Here is a 6,000-nt window from a genome sequence, read left to right as displayed (position 1 = left end):
TTATGAAAAGTTCCAGCAAAGGACATTTAAAAGAGCCTATGTGATCAATTGCTCTTCTTGCTGCAGTTATGTAAATAATCAAGCCAAGTGTTCTAAAGCTAAACTTATTTTCTTAATATAGTTACCTCTAATAAAAATGAGGGTGGCTCTAGAGAGAAAAGTACTGTTTCAGTAATGCAGCCTTATCTATACTCAATTCTGATACTAGTCACTGGGACATAAACTAGATCCTAAATTCTAGTTTCCTCAAAATATCTATGACTCTCCAAATGTTTCCAGTTATCTCCATCTCAGCTCGGTCGTACTCTTCCTCATCCTCATACTTGGCCACGCGTTCTTGATCTCCCTGTCAAGTTCGTTCCTTCCAGAATGGAAAATCCAACTCCAGTACTGCTCAGACAAGGATTTCAACCTCTGTCTCTGACAAGCAGCAAAGAAACCAGCTGGTCAAGCCTCTCAGAGTCATCAGAGGCTCTCGGAATCATGAATTCAGTCACACTTTTAGAACTAAGCACCCTGGCTACTACCCTTTGCTGAACTCCTACTAATACTTTTACTAACCCCACTGGGAGACTAAATCTTTTAACTTAACTTATTGCTTCCAGACTACAGTCCCTCGAGATTAAAATCCTGCTGTCATGAGGACTCAAGCCCTTACCAACTGATGACTCAGCCAACTTTCCGAGGCTTCAGGATAGGCACCCTCACTGCCTTAATTTCCACCATCCCAACAGCCAGCAAGCAGAGGGACCAACTAACCACAGCCTCCATCACAAGCAGGAAGCAGCCAGAGCGGTCGTTGCCCCTCACACCAATGACTTGGGTCCCAACTCCGTGAGGGGGGAATGTTAGGCAGGAAAATAGATATGAGCAGGGTGGAAAGAGAATAAGGCCAGTAAAACCCAATAGAAGGGACTTGAAAAAGTTAACAGTTAAAAATAGAAAGCTCAGAAGGCCAGGAGCAACTTGGCCTGGAATGTTTGAATACTCCCCAGATAAAGAAAAGTATCTCCACATAGACTATGTTTTCAGTAAGTCCATTAGGACATACCATTGTGAGATTTACTTAGGCCTCCTCAAAGGCCAGCTTATTCAGGAAGAATTCTATCTTAAAGCTAAAATTGCATTTTAATCAAACACGGTAGCCCAGCACACCTTAGAGGCAAGGCACACAGTCTTGACTGATATACTTCCAGACAGAAGATGATATCCTAGAAAGGAATCAAAGCAGAAAATTTCTTGTGTTAAGTTAAAAGAAGAAACTTAATGTCATCAAAGATGAACATTCTGGGACCGTTTGGTAGTCTGCACCTGGCCCTTTGTCACTTTCCTGAAAATCCTCAAACTCCTGTAAAACACCAGACTGTACACCTTTCAGTGCACACATCTCTCTGAGGTTGCACACACTTTCTCTCTTCTTTTATTATTACTATTATTTTTTATTATTATTGAGGTATCATTGATATACACATTTATGAAGGTTTCACATGAAAAACAATGTGGTAACCACATTCACCCATATTATCAAGGCCTCCCCCATACCCCATTTGCAGTCACTATCGATCAAGGTAGTAAGATACCACAGAGTTACTAATTGTCTTCTCTGTGCTACACTGTCTTCCACATGATCCCCCCGACACCAAGTGTACTAATCATAACACCTCTCAATCCCCTTCTCCCTCCCTCTCCCCACTCCCCTTTGGTAACAGCTAGTCCCTTCGTGAAGTTTGTGAGTCTGCTGCTGTTTCTTTCCTTCAGTTTTGCTTTGCTGTTATACTCCACAAATGAGGGAAATCATTTGGTATTTGTCTTTCTCTGCCCGACTTATTTCACTGAGCATAATACCCTCTAGCTCCATCCGTGCTGCTGTAAATGGTAGGATTTATTTAATTCTTATGGCTGAATAGTATTCTGTATATGTACCTCTTCTTCTTTATGCATTCATTTACTGATAGACACTTAGGTTGCTTCCATATCTTGGCTATTGTAAATAGTGCTGCAATAAACATAGGGGTGCATATGTCTTTTTGAATCTGAGAACTTGTTTTCTGTGGGTAAATTCCTAAGTGTGGAATTCCTGGGTCAAATGGTATTTCTATTTTTAATTTTTTGAGGAACCTCCATATTGCTTTCCACAGTGGTTCAACTAATTTACATTCCCACCAGCAGTGAAGGCAGGTATCCCTTTCTCCACATCCTTGCCAGCATTTGTTGTTCCTAGTCTTATGGATGTTGGCCATCCTAATGGGTGTGAGCTGATATCTCATTGTGGTTTTAATTTGCATTTCCCTGATAATGAGTGATCTGGAGCATCTTTTCATGTGCCTGTTGACCATCTGAATTTCTTCTTTGGAGAATTATCTATTCATATTCTCCACCCATTTCTTAATTGGATTATTTTCTTTTTGGATGTTGAGTCATGTGAGTTCTTTATATATTTTGGATGTTAACCCCTTGTTGGATATGTCACTTACAAATATATTCTCCCATACTGTAGGATGCCTTTTTGTTCTGCTGATGGTGTCCTTTGTTGTACATAAGCTTTTTAGTGTGATGTAGTCCCATTTGTTCATTTTTGCTTTTGTTTCCCTTGCCCGAGGAGATGTGTTCAGGAAAAAGTTGCTCACGTTTATATTCAAGAGATTTTTGCCTATGTTTTCTTCTAAAACTTTTATGGTTTCATGATTTACATTTAGGTCTTTGATCCATTTTGAGTTTAGCTTTGTGTATGGAGATAGACAATAAACCAGTTTCATTTTCTTGCATGTAGCTGTCCAGTTTTGCCAACACCAGTTGTTGAAGAGGCTGTCTTTTCCCCATTGTATGTTCATGGCTCCTTTATCATATATTAATAGACCATATAGGCTTGGGTTTATATCTGGGCTCTCTATTCTGTTCCATTTGTATATGGGTCTGTTCTTATGCCAGTACCAAATTGTCTTGATTACTGTGGCTTTGTAGTAGAGCTTGAAGTCGAGGAGTGTAATTGCCCCACTTTATTCTCCCTTCTCAGGATTGCTTTGCCTATTTGGGGTATTTTGTGGTTCCATATAAATTTTATAATGATTTGCTCTAGTTTGTTGAAGGATGCTGTTGGTATTTTGATAGAGATTGCATTGAATCTATAGATTGCTTTAGACAGGATGGCCATTTTGACAATATTAAATCTTCCCATCCATGAGCATGGGGTGTATTTCCATTTATTGGTGTATTCTTTAATTCCTCTCATGAGTGTCTTGTAGTTTTAATGGTATAGGTTTTTTACCTCCTTGGTTAGGTTTATTCCTAAGTATATTACTCTTTTTGATGCACTTGTGAATAGAATTGTTTTCCTGATTTCTCTTTCTGCTAGTTCATCATTAATGTATAGCAATGCAACAGATCTTCCTCTGTATTAATTTTGTATCCTGCAACATTGCTGATTTCAGATATTAGCTTTAGTAGTTTTGGAGTGGATCTCTAGGTTTTTTTATGTACAATATCATGTCATCTGCAAACAGTGATAGTTTAACTTCCTCCTTACCAATCTGGATGCCTTTTATTTCTTTGTGTTGTCTGATTGCTGTAGTTAGGACCTCCAGAACTATGCTTAATAACAGTGGGGAGAATGGGCATCCTTGTCTTGTTCCTGATCTTAAAGGAAAAGCTTTCAGCTTTTTTATATTAAATATGATGTTGGCTGTTGGTTTGTCATATATGGCCTTTATTATGTTGAGGTACTTGTCCTCTATACCCATTTTGTTGAGAATTTTTATCATGAATGAATGCTGAATTTTTTCAAATGCTTTTTTCTGCATCTATGGACATGATCATGTGGTTTTTGTTCTTTTTGTTGATGTAGTGGATGATGATGAATTTTTGAATATTGTACCATCCTTGCATCCCTGGAATAAATCCTACTTGATCATGATGGATGATTTTTTTATATATATATTTTGGAATTTTGTTTGCTAATATTTTGTTGAGTATTTTTGCATCTATGTTCATCAGGGATATTGGTCTGTAGTTTTCTTTTTTTGTGATGTGTTTGCCTGCTTTTCATGTTAGAGTGATGGTGGCCTCATAGAATGAATTTGTAAGTATTCCCTGCTCTTCTATTTTTTGGAAAACTTTGTGGAGAATGGGTATTATGTCTTCACTAAATGTTTGATAAAATTCAGTGGTGTAGCCATCTGGTCCAAGGCTTTTGTTCTTAGGTAGTTTTTTTATTACCAATTCAATTGCGTTGCTGGTAATTAGTCTGTTCAGATTTTCTGTTTCTTTCTGGGTCAGCCTTGGAAGGTTGTATTTTTGTAGAAAGTTGTCCATTTCTTCTAGGTTATCCAGTATGTTAGCATATAATTTTTTCATAGTATTCTCTTATAATTCTTTGTATTTCTGTGGTGTCCATAGTGACTTTTCCTTTCTCAATTCTGATTCTGTTTATGTGTGTAGATTCTCTTTTTTTCTTGCTAAGTCTTACTAGGAGGTTATCAATTTTGTTTATTTTCTCAAGAACCAGCTCCTGCTTTCATTGATTCTTTCTATTATTTCAGTCTTCTCAATTTTATTTATTTCTGCTCTAATCTTTATTATGCCCCTGCTTCTACTGACTTGGGGCCTCATTTGTTCTTCTTTTTCTAGTTTTGTTAATTGTGAATTCAGACTGTTCATATGGGATTGTTCATCTTTCCTGAGGTAGGCCTGTACTGCAATATATTTCCCTCTTAACACGGCCTTCACTGCACCCCACAGATTTTGTGGTGTTTAATTATTGTTGTCAATTGTCTACATATATTGCTTGATCTTGGTTTTTATTTGGTCATTGATCCATTGATTAGTTATGAAGATGTTGCTAAGCCTTCCTTTGTTTGGGGGCTTTTTTGTTTTCTTCATGTAATTTATTTCTAGTTTCATACTTTTGTGGTCTGAGAAACTAGTTGGTACAATTTCGATCTTTTTGAATTTACTGAGACTCTTTGTGGCCTAGTATATGATCTATTCTTGAAAATGTTCCATGTGCACTTGAGAAGAATATGTATCCTGCTGCTTTTGGGTGGAGTGTTCTGTACAGGTCTGTTAGGTCCATCTGTGCTAATGTGTTGTTCAGTGACTCTGTCTCCTTACTTATTTTCTGTCTGGTTGATCTGTCCTTTGGAGTGAGTGGAGTGTTGAAGTCTCCTAGAATGAATGCATTGCATTCTATTTCCCCTTTTAATTCTGTTCATATTTGTTTCACATATGTAGGTGATCCTGTGTTGGATGCATAGATATTTATAATGGTTATATCCTCTTGTTGGACTCACCCCTTTAATATTATGTAATGTCCTTCTTTGTCTCTTGTTATTTTCTTTGTTTTGAAGCCTATTTTATCTGATACAAGTACTGCAACACCTGCTTTTTCCTCCCTATTAGTTGCATGAAATATCTTTTTCCAACCCTTCCCATTTTAGTCTGTGTATGTCTTCGGGTTTGAAATGAGTCTCTTGTAGGCACCATATAGATGGGTCTTGTTTATTTTATCCATTCAGTGACTCTATGTCTTTTGATTGGTGCATTCAGACCATTTACACTTAGGGTGATTATCAATAGGTATGTACTTATTGCCATTGCAGGCTTTAGATTTGTGGTTATCAAAGGTTCAAGGGTAACTTCCTAACTATCTAACAGTCTAATTCAACTCACTTAGTATGCTATTGCAAACACAACCTAAAGGTTCATTTTTTTTCCTCCATTCCTTATATATTAGGTATCATATTGTATACTCTTTGTCTCTCCCTTGACTGACTTTGGGGTAGTTGATTTGATTTTCCATTTGTTTTGTAATTAACTGTTCTACTTTCTTTACTGTGGTTTTATTTCCTGTGATGACAGCTATTTTGCCTTAAGAACACTTCTAACTAAAGCAGTCCCTCCAAAATACACTGTAGAGATGTTTTGTGGGAGGTAAATTCTCTCAACTTCTGCTGATCTGGAAATTGTTTAATCCCTCCTTCAAATTTAAATGATAATCTTGCCAGA

Source organism: Manis javanica, chromosome 18 (genome assembly GCF_040802235.1).
Source record: "Manis javanica isolate MJ-LG chromosome 18, MJ_LKY, whole genome shotgun sequence".
Classification (NCBI taxonomy): Eukaryota; Metazoa; Chordata; class Mammalia; order Pholidota; family Manidae; genus Manis; species Manis javanica.
Note: the sequence above shows the minus strand (reverse complement) of the source record.